At 50.9% G+C, this 11306-nt stretch overlaps 1 long non-coding RNA gene across 4 annotated transcripts in view; it reads right to left on the minus strand.

Moving 5' to 3' along the window:
• Positions 1 to 8792: 8792 nt before the first annotated feature.
• LOC112542667 (uncharacterized) overlaps positions 8793 to 11306 on the minus strand; it is a 44765-nt gene continuing 42251 nt past the window's right edge. For all 4 annotated transcript variants that reach the window (XR_003086325.2, XR_015795357.1, XR_003086326.2 and 1 more), the window contains 2 exons: positions 11146 to 11288; positions 8793 to 9539 (listed from right to left, as the gene is read on the minus strand). This is a non-coding gene — a long non-coding RNA (uncharacterized LOC112542667). The remainder of the gene's footprint in view (positions 9540 to 11145; positions 11289 to 11306) is intronic.

Raw genomic sequence — 11306 nt, forward strand, 5'->3', positions numbered from 1 at the left:
CTTTTGCATTAGAAGCTCTTTGCACATGCAGAATAAAGTCTGGAGATTACTGTTTCCAGGGCACAGATGATTGAAAATAAATGCCTAGTTATTTAAAAGCTTTCCCCTCCTCAATTTGGTTGCTGACAGTTTTCCAAGTATGAGGGTGATTAGCATGCCACTTGTAAATATAACCATCTTGGTTTTTGCATGGTTGATTTCAGCATTTGGTCTGGCAGTGTGACGGTAGCATGTGGAAGCTTTGTCACAGTCCCCTGTGGGATACAAAGAGGATATCAGCATCATCAGCATACAGGAATACGAAAAATGGACTATAAGCCAGAAACGGAGGGTGAAATTCAGCTCTGGTGAGAGCCTCTACACTGTTATTAATATAGAAATTAAACAATAGGGGAGCAACTTCCCTGTGGTTCATTTCTGTTGCGGCCGAAACCTGGCTCACTTAAAGCAACCAAATCACTTTGTAGATACAACATAATTTTATTTGCATGCAATCAATAAACAGTATATATCCTGGGCTCCCAGCACTTTGCTGAGCAGCCATGATCAAAAGCAGAACCAGCTTATATACCTTTGGCCTACTACGTTGTAAAGACAAGATAAAGAAAAAGGCAGAGACAGTTCAAATTACAGCGTGATGTTGGAATCTTTTAGATCAGTGTTTCTCAAATTGGCTGGGGAATTCTGGGAGTTGAAGTCCACACTTCTTAAAGTCGCCAAGTTTGACAAACACTCTTTTAGATAAACCTATCCATGTGACCTTATTATTATTTATCCCTTCCTACTAGGTCAGCATGCTAGCCATACTGTCTTTGAGATAATGGTCAGTGAATAGAATAAATTTGGTTTACTGGGCCACAGGCTCCTGACTGATTCTTCTCCCTGTTGCCACTCAGGGTCAATTCAGCTTGCTGTGAATGTTTTCTTACAAGGGCACTTTAAGCAGTTCATATGTATTAGAGGGGGGGGGGGGCTTGGTAGTGAATGCAGCTTACAAGTGTCATGGGGGGGTACTTTTTACCACCACACTTCTTTGGTCTGCAACTGTACATTTTAAAATAATAATAGTTTTTGATTAAATGTAAGCATTGATATTTGTCTGGTTTTGGTCTTGGAGTGTTAACAATAAAGATCAATGATATACTTACATGGTCTTTCACACTTTTGAAGTCTTTTGTTACTCCAGAATGGGCCAGGCACAGTCCTCCCCCTTCCCCATAAATATTCAGTCTGATTTGACAGTAAGAAAGGATTAACATATGGTTTCCAGAGCCACCCTCCTAGAGAAAAACAGATGACTTGGCATGAAGTCCTTGTCAAATTTCCAAGCTGTAAATTCACACCATAGTTGTTACTTTGATGACACAGCGTGAGAGAGGCAAGGAAATCAATGTAAGTTCAGCCAAATGATAACCAAGACTTAGAAGATTATTCTTAAAATATAGTCAGTGTTAAATTGTAATAAGCAAACCAATCCTGCCTAAATGGTATACCCTAACCTGGAAAGTCACTGGCTGGAATGCTGATAAGTGAATTTAAAGAAACTCTTAGACTGAAAACTTCAGCCTCTCCTGCCCCTGTACACCAAGAGCACATTGTCTCTGATGCATAAAGAGAGGTATCTAGGGATGTGTTCCTGCTCTCCATCCATCCTACACAGAAATCCCAGCAAGAGAAGCCAGAACAAAATTCATATTAGTTGCAGTCAAAATGTCCAAGGTGTATGGATTAAGAATGAAAATGGATTCTGCCACAGATTTCATTCAGAGTGACTTTTTTTTTTTTTTTTGCCTTCAAGTCAGTCAGTCTTACTATATTTTTGAAAAAGCTTACATCAGAGAAGTTTACATTTATTGAAGCCTGCACTGTGAAATTTACATATTAAGGAATGAAAGCAGGATAACTTGCTTTAAAAGACTATTAGGCAATTTATATGAAAAGCTACATAAATCAAAAGAAGATGTAGCAAAGGTTCTTAATGTTAAGATACACTGTTCATATTTCTTTTCTTATTTTGTGTGTGGGGAAAAAAATTAGGAAAAAAAAAAGCTAACAGACCAGAATACTGCCATCTTAAAGTGATATGACTTATGTTTTAATTGCAAATCTTTTGTCAGACCAGTGTTTTTCCCCATGCTGGGTGGGAAATTCCAAGAGTTGAAGTCCACACATCTTAAAGTTTGCCACGTTTGAAAAACACTGGTCTGGATTGATTGAAATAGGTTGATTTTTTCCTTTTAACGCAACAACATTCTCCATTTGCTGTCAGGGCCGCACATTTTAGTCCAAGTTTACAGAAAACTTCTAGATTTTCAGTCTTGCAAGACTTCTGTCTGGCAACCAAAAAGCCTGTTTTCATTTGTCTGTTATTGCTCAATGAAGCCAAGCATACTGTACCTGGAAAATTTTCAAATACAGCGTTTAAAGTTTAGAAAGACAGTTGTCAAATCAAAATACATATATTTGCTGGACATGATTTCGTGCCTCCCCCACAACTGAACCATACTTATGGGGTTTTAAGATCATTAAAGCCAAGAGATATGAAGACAAATGCATATGCTGAGTTCTTAAGCATGTATTTAGAGCCAATTAACTTGTAAATGAAAAGGATGGAGAAGGTTGGCAATTATAGTTAATGCCAATAGGTCAGAAACAATCTACATCTTTGGGAATACTTTTCTTCCTACATCCTAGAATCTAGTCCTGCCACTGGGATAAACAAAATGAAAGAGAATCATTAGTTGGGCCTTTATTTTGCTTTCTATTCATTTATCTTAGCCTGTTTTAAACCAGAGCTATGGTTGGAGAGGAATTTATTTACTGGTAGCCATTTCTAGGGGCAAAACTGCACCCAAAAAAACTTAGAAAACTAAATTGCATATCATAATAATAGCAACAGTAATAATAAAATTAACAAAGCCAACATTAAAGCCAACTACTCCAAAAGTAAATATCCTTTGAGAATGTTAAAATCAACCCATTTCAACTACATGCCAAGCAGAACAATTAATTCACTCAAGGGAGGCCCTAAGTAAATCATTAGGGAGAGTTTGCAGGAAGTAGGGGAAGAAAATTAAAATATGTGTGTGTGTGTGTGTGTGTAAATATGCTTGTGAAGATTCTCAGACATCCAGATGAGTCATGGCAACTGGACTTCTTTTCGTTTTCTTTTTGGTTAGAGATGTTTCGCTACTTGTCCAAGCAGCTTCTTCAGTCATTCAGTCTTTCATTCAGTCTTTCATTCAGTCATTCAGTCTTCAGTGTGTGTGTGAAGAATATTAGATTTTGTGTAAGGGAACAGAATACACTTTCTACTGTCAACATTAAGATTGTCAGTGGTACTGTCAGTATGTACTGTAATTCTAAAGAGTATTTTTTATATATTCAACATATTCTGTATGTGAGATTTGCCCCGTTCGACAGAGAAACTCTCGTGACACGTGTGGTTCACAAAGAAGGTTTACTCATGCGTAACGTAGTAGTCACAAGCAAAGCCAGGACTGGCTTGGTACAATTGCATCACTTGTTATATTCCCCCCTTCCCGCGCTTTTTCCCGCCTCGTGATCGCGTTGCAGCTGTGGACTATTGGGCCCCCCAATGTCCCCCTTGATTGTTCATGATGGCAGGGTTGGTCAGAGTCCATTGTCCTTGATTGCCAGTCCCCCTCCGGCTGGGTTGGTCCCTCCCTGCTACGTGCAGACCCGCGGGTTCTGTGCTGCGTTGCGATCTTGTTTCGCTGCCCTGTGGCCCCGTTCCTTGCTTGCTCGCGCCGTTATCAGTTCATAGTTAAAAGCTTCCGCTGTGGTTTTCCTGTTTAGCTGGCCGCAGGTGGCTCGTTAATTAGCGGCGCTTTTGGTTCCTCTTTTCCCCGCTAGCTACCGCCGGTGGATTCCGCGTGGTCTGGTTGCGAGCTTCCCTGCAGCCCCGTGCTTCCCTGAAGCCTCGTGCTGACCGAACCTGACATGCCGCCCCCCTGAAGACAACTCCCCCCCCTCGGTTCTATTTCAGCTTCCCGGGGTATTTACTGTAAAAGTCCCGCACTAGGTCCGGCGCCCTTATGTGGGTTTTACTCACCCATTCGCTGTGGGACTTGGGGAAATGTTTCCATTGCACTAGGAGCTGGGTCTGCCCCTTGTGCCTCCGGGCGTCCAGTATCCGGTTGATTTCGAAGTGCTGCTCCCCCCTGACCATGATGGGTGGCGGCACTCCCTCCGCCTTGTGCCAGGCGTTCCCCGGCTGGTGCAACTTTAGCAGGCTGCAATGGAACACCGGGTGGATCTTCCCGAGGCTTTTCGGGAGCGTCAGCCTGACGGTCACCGGATTGATGACCTCCGTAATGGGGAACGGCCCCACAAACCTCGGGATGAGTTTTTTCGATGCCTGGTGCGTCTTTAGGTTTTTGGTTGACAGATACACCTGGTCCCCCACTTTCCATTTCTCCTCGGGGAGCCTCTTGCGGTCCGCGTGTTTCTTGTAGTCGGCTTTGGCTCTTTGCAATGCCGCGTGCGCCGCTCGCCGGGTCTCGTCGATTTGGGCGAACCAGGCGTCTAGGGAGTTGATCTGGGATTCCGGCTGAGGCAGCTCCGGCATGGGGACGAAATCTCTCCCGGTGGCTACTTTGAACGGAGAGAACCCGGTACTCTTGTGGACGGCGTTGTTGTATGCCACCTCCGCGAATGGTAGTAGTTCCGCCCAATCGTCCTGTTGGTGCCCCACGTAGCAGAGCAGGTACTGTTCGAGCCCCCCGTTCAGGCGTTCCGTGGCTCCGTCCGTCTGCGGGTGCGCCGCAGAGGATAGGGCTTGTTTCGTCCCCACCCGCTTCAGGAACTCCCGCCAGAACCTCGCGATGAAGTTGCCGCCCCGATCGCTGACGACCCGTCGAGGTGCGCCGTGGAGTCGGTAGACATGTTGCACGAACAGTCTCGCCAGCCCCTCGGCCGTGGGGACTCGCCGGCACGCTACAAAATGCGCTTGTTTGGAGAATAAGTCCGTGACCACCCAAATGGCGGTCTTCCCCTTACTCTCCGGGAGCTCCACTATGAAGTCCATGGCGACCTCTTGCCAAGGGCCGTCGGGTTCCGCTACCGACTGGAGTAGGCCTCTAGGTTTGCCTTTGGCCCCTTTCGCTGTCGCGCACACCGGGCAACCCCCCGAGTACGCCTCCACGTCCTTCCGGAGCGTGGGCCACCAAAACTGCCGCCGGATTAAGTGGAGTGTCTTTACGAAGCCGTAATGCCCCGCGCTCCGGCTGTCGTGGGCTCTCTCCATGACCTCCCGTCGGCAACCCTCGGGCACGTACAGCTTTCCTTCGTGCCACCACAACCCCTCTTGCCCGGTTAGCGCCTCTCGGTTCTGCTTGAGCCAAGCGTCCCGCTCCGCCGCCTCCACGAACCCTTGCCTTACTTCAGGCGCCGCGTCCCGTCGCTCCCCCTTGGTCTGGCTTCGGGTCACCGCCTTTGCAGCCAGCCTGCTGGCGGGGATGACGGAGTCCACGATCTCCTCCCGTAGGCTGGCGTGTTGGGGCATGTGAGACAGTCCATCTGCTAGGAAGTTGCGCTTCCCGGGGATGTGTTTCAGTGTGAACCTGAACCTCCCGAAGTATTGGGACCACCGTGCCTGTTTGGGGGATAGCTTACGCGGGGTCTTCAGGGCCTCGAGGTTCTTATGGTCCGTCCACACCTCGAACGGTTCAGTTGCCCCCTCCAGTAGATGCCTCCACGTGGCCAGCGCCCACTTGACCGCGTACGCCTCTTTCTCCCACACCATCCACCTCCTCTCCGTCTCGGTGAATTTGCGGGAGGCGTAGGCGCATGGGTGGATGGCCCCCTCCGGGCTGGGTTGGAGCAGGACTGCCCCCGTTGCCACGTCTGATGCATCCACTTGGATTATAAACCGCCGGTCTGGGTCGGGATGGCGCAGGATCGGCTCCGCTGTGAACCGCCGTTTTAGTTCCTCAAACGCCCCCTGGCATTCTGTAGTCCACGCGAGTGCCATGCTGGGCTTGGGGGGTTTCCCAGTGCCCTTGGTTTTTAGCAGGTCGGTTAGGGGAAGGGCGATTTGGGCGAAGTTCGGGATAAACTGGCGATAGAAGTTCGCAAACCCTAGGAAGCTTTGGAGTTGCCTCCGGGTTCGCGGCGCTTCCCAGCCCAGGACATCCCTTACTTTCGCCGGGTCCGTCTCAATTCCCCGGCTGGATATTCGGTAGCCGAGGTAGTCTAGTTGCTCTCGATGGAACTCGCATTTTGAGAGCTTTGCGTACAGCTGTGCCTTCAGCAGTCTCTGGAGCACCGTGCGCACCAGGCTCACGTGCTCCGCCAGGGTCTCGGTGTAGATGAGGATGTCGTCCAGGTAGACCAGGACGCCCCGGTAGAGTAGGTCGTGCAGCACCTCATTTATTAGCTGCATAAATACCCCCGGGGCCCCTTTTAATCCGAACGGCATCACGGAAAACTGGTAGCTTCCGAGCGGGGTGTTGAACGCCGTCTTCCACTCATCTTTTGCGCGGATCCTGACTCTGAAGTAGGCTTCGCGCAAGTCCAGTTTTGTGAACACCCTCCCCTTCGACAGATGCGACATCAAGTCCTTCATCAGGGGGAGGGGGTATTTGTACTCCGTGCTGATTGCGTTCAGCCCCCGGTAGTCTACGCACATACGGAGCGAGCCATCCTTCTTCTCCCGGAATAGCACCGGGGCCGCTAATGGTGACTTCGCGGGTTGGATGAATCCCCACGCTAGGTTCTTGTCTATGAACTCGCGCAGGGCCCCCATCTCCCTCCTCGACAGGGAGTACATTTTCGGCTTAGGCAGGGTCGCTCCTGGCTCTAGCTCGATGGCGCAATCACTGGACCGGTGTGGTGGGAGCTGGTCGGACTCCTTCTCCCCGAACGCTGCCGCCAGGTCTCGATACTGCCTCGGGATTCCGCTGCCCGTCGGGGGTTCCCCAGGTCCGGCCCCTCGCTTTGCGGTCGCCTCGCCAGTCGCCGCTGCCTCCCCTCGCCTCGGGATCGTGGCGGGTCTCCGGGGTCCCGGCGCTGCTGCTGCTGCTGTTGCCGCCCGGGTCTCGGGCCCCATCTGCTCTCGCCCCGTCTCCTGGTGTCCCGGACCCTCCGCTTGCCCGCCGGTGGTTGCGGCTGCCTCCGTCTCCACGGCTCGGTCCCCTCTGCTCTCGCCCCTCGCCGGTCTGTCGACCCCGAACCGCACTGCCTCCGCCGTCCAGTCGACTCGTGGGTTCCGCCGCCGTAGCCACGCAAGCCAAGTACTACCGCGTAGTCGGCCACCGGGACCACCACAAACCTCAGTTCTTCCCGGTGACTCCCGATCGTCATCTGGACCGGCTCGGTGTAATACTGAGCTGGCCCCCCCCCTGCCAGCGTGCCATCTAGCTGGCTGAATGAAATGGGCTCCCGGAGGCGCCTCAGCTGTAGCCCGAGCCCCGAGACCACCGCTGGGTGCATCAAGCAGTGGGTGCAGCCTGAGTCCAGTAGCGCCCGTAGCTGCGCCTCCCCTCCGGATCTCACCCCCCGGACGTGTATCCTCACCCGGAACGGTGGGCAGTCCTCATCTCCTATTGGGTCCGCGCGCCTCGACTCCCCTGCTCGCACTGGGACGCCGTTCAGTGCGAGCGCGCCTCGTTTCCCGCCGGCTCCGAGTCCTCTCCGGAGGATGCTGTCTCCGGGGTCGACCACCCCCCACGTCCTTTCTCGGTCACCGCCGCCACTGCCCCCTTCCGCGGTCGGTCGCCGGTCCTTTTCCCGTTCGCACGCGGGGGCTTGACTTCGGGCCGTGGTGGGGCTCCTTCCCGCTCCGTCGGGCACTGCGCCACTCGGTGGCCTCTGCCTCCGCATCGGAAGCACAGATTCGGGGCTCTGGTCGCCTCTCGCCCCCCGGTGGACTGCCGCCGACCGCTCCGCCTCTCCTCGGAGGTCCTCTCCCTCGGCTGGTCCCTCATCTGGTCCCGTCGTCTTGTGCTCTGTTGGATCTGCCGCCACGCCGATTCCGCCGTTCCGGCCAGCCAGATCCAATCCTTCACTGTGGGCGGGTCATCCCGCCCCAGTGCCCGTTCCAGGATCTCTGGGTTGAGTCCCCTCTTAAAATACTTCACCTTCAGGGACTCCGGCCAGTCCGTGAGCTTCTCGGCCAACCTCCGGAACTCCAGGGCATACTCCGATACCGATTTGCCCCGCTGTCTGAACTGTAGGATGTCGTCCTCCGCCCACTTGGCGCTCAATGTGTCCTCGAATCTGTCCCGGAGCGCCTGCATGAAGTCCGGGAAACTCCGTAGTTCCGCCGCGTTGGCATCGTACAGCCCGATCACCCAGCTGGCTGCTTGGCCATCTAGCAGCTCGGCCACGTAGGATACTCTGTCCTCGTCTCTAGCGAATAGGTGACCACCCCTCTGCATGAACCCCCTGACGTGCGTCAGAAAGTGCGGCAGCTGTTCGGGGTCCCCTGAGAACTTCCCAGTGATACCTCGAAGTCTCAGGGCGTCTGCCGCCCGTTGGTCCTCCGACCGGGGCGCCGTGGGTGGTGCCGGCGGGGGTGCCGGACCGGCCCCCCTGTCGCTCGCCCCCTCGTTCACCGCCGGTGGCCCCACTCTCTGTAGTAGGGTCTGGAGCATCACCTCCACGGCGTCTAGGCGTCGCTCGACTCTCTCCTCTAGTCGGGCGAATTCCTCGCTCCACTCGCGGTTCCGGAACCCCGAACCCCGGGTCATCGTAACGCCTGAACCGTCTGGTCCTTGGTTCACGCCCACCGACCACCGCTCGGATGGAGGGCGCCCGGCCCCGGCCGCTGCCCCGTCGCTCCCAGGCGGCTCCGACCGCCCTTCCGCGAGCCTGGGTTCCTCGCGCTCCAGCTGACCCACGGATTCCTCGTCGCTGGTCATGCCTGTATTGAGAAAGAAAACGCTCCTCGGTGGTACCGGGTAGCGCTGACGGTGAGTCCTGGCTTTATGTGAGATTTGCCCCGTTCGACAGAGAAACTCTCGTGACACGTGTGGTTCACAAAGAAGGTTTACTCATGCGTAACGTAGTAGTCACAAGCAAAGCCAGGACTGGCTTGGTACAATTGCATCACTTGTTATATTCCCCCCTTCCTGCGCTTTTTCCCGCCTCGTGATCGCGTTGCAGCTGTGGACTATTGGGCCCCCCAATGTCCCCCTTGATTGTTCATGATGGCAGGGTCGGTCAGAGTCCATTGTCCTTGATTGCCAGTCCCCCTCCGGCTGGGTTGGTCCCTCCCTGCTACGTGCAGACCCGCGGGTTCTGTGCTGCATTGCGATCTTGTTTCACTGCCCTGCGGCCCCGTTCCTTGCTTGCTCGCGCCGTTATCAGTTCATAGTTAAAAGCTTCCGCTGTGGTTTTCCTGTTTAGCTGGCCGCAGGTGGCTCGTTAATTAGCGGCGCTTTCGGTTCCTCTTTTCCCCGCTAGCTACCGCCGGTGGATTCCGCGTGGTCTGGTTGCGAGCTTCCCTGCAGCCCCGTGCTTCCCTGAAGCCTCGTGCTGACCGAACCTGACACTGTAAGCATTGGTTGTTAAGTCTAAAAATGGAACATTTGTTAAGAAAGGGAAATCATTCTATTAGAATGCTTAGAGATTCTGTTTTATTAACTAATAAGTATTTTTGCTCTATGCTCCTGTGGCCATATTTTTACTGACTAACGTTTGAGCTAGTCAGCTCTTACAATGCTTTCTTGCTCCTCAATTGCAAATAGCACCAATGAGTTATCTGCTCCAATACCCTCTAGATGGCATGCCACTGGGCTGTTAGACACTGACTCACATCTGCCAGCTCAGGCAGAAGAAACTTCTTACTTTCTCTCTTGGCTTATTAGAAGGGACAAGGGGTATGTATGTGTCTACTGACCTAGATTGTTGAAAATAATCTAACCTTAAAATTTGTACTCTGCTAGAAAAACTGGAGAATTCTGTCTTTGATCTTGCAATGTTGAAGATATAAACCTGACAGAATGTTATTAATTCAGAAATATCATTTTCTTTGTCTTTTCCAGCTCTCCAGATACTCTTTTTAAGGTGTATCAACCACAGTTATACACAATATTCCAGGTATGGATGAACCATCAGTTTGTATAAAGACATAACAACAATGCTGGCAGTTTTACTTTCATTCCCAACCAAGACTTTGTCATTTTTACAGCCAGCTGTGATGTGGCTCAACTTATTTATCGACCCATGTTGTCTTTCCTGGTTAGTCCTCGCTAGCACACTGCACATAAATGAAATCAGGATTCCTGCCTTCTCAATGTTCATCACAATCACACACCAGTTTCCCTTTATGCTTCAGCTGCAATTTCAAGAATTAGTACACTGGTAGTTGCTGGCTCTTTTTCTATAAACATTATTAGTAAGGAAAACTTTCCAGCTAGAGGGGCAGATTAAGTCCCAGACTCCAATGAGGTCAAGGAGCAGAGCATCCTGTGCAAGAAAGTGTCCTTTCTAAAGGAAGTAGACTTAGTAGACCTGAAGCAATTTCCTTGCTCGAACAAGAACAAAGATGGCATCCTGAGATTTGGGAAAGTTTGAGGAAGGAGAAGATTCTTGGCAGTTTAGATTGCAGGTCATATTTATCTTGCAGGGGAGAGATGAGAGGTTTCCTATCCCTAGTTTTAGAGACTTCAAGGATAGAGCAATATGCTTTTTTTTTTCTCAGCAATTATCAATAGGACGACAGTTTGTATGACATTTTTTGCAGGAATTTTATACTCTTATTCCCTTTTGAATTATCATGAGCTCTTCTGCTTCTATGCCAAGAGGCTTAATAGTCCTCTTTGGTCTACCAAATAGGATACACTGAGAAGTTGCGTAGTTGACAAAAAGTTTTTATTTCTACTATACTGACAAGGGGAAAATGTTCTAACATTTTTACTTTGAGTTGAGAAGGACTTTATATTGTAGATCTGGCTTAGGTTTTTCAATATAACAATACTGTGTGTGTATGTATATGTGTGTGCTCCAATTCTGTACAAGCTGAGCTGGATTCATGCCTGGGAGACGGGGGCAGTTAATGATCCACTATGCTTTCAATGGCAGGTTGAATTAGCAGCAGAAGCAAGTTTCTATACACCATCTTAACCCCCTCCCCTCCCCATGCTGGCTGGGGTATTCTGGGAGTCGAAGTCCACACACCTTAAAAGTTACTGAGGCTGAGAAACATTGTTCTAGATCAGCATGGTTATAAGGTATTGTGGGATACTTGAATGGCATACATGCTGATGGGTCCTGAAAGTTTCCCATAAATGTCAGTGCTCATTCCAGGTCTGCGCACAATCCTGAACAGGCAAAGAATA

This window comes from Python bivittatus, unplaced genomic scaffold (genome assembly GCF_059951505.1).
Source record: "Python bivittatus isolate LINGU-HERP-01145 unplaced genomic scaffold, Pbiv_v1 ctg000060_np1212, whole genome shotgun sequence".
NCBI lineage: Eukaryota > Metazoa > Chordata > Lepidosauria > Squamata > Pythonidae > Python > Python bivittatus.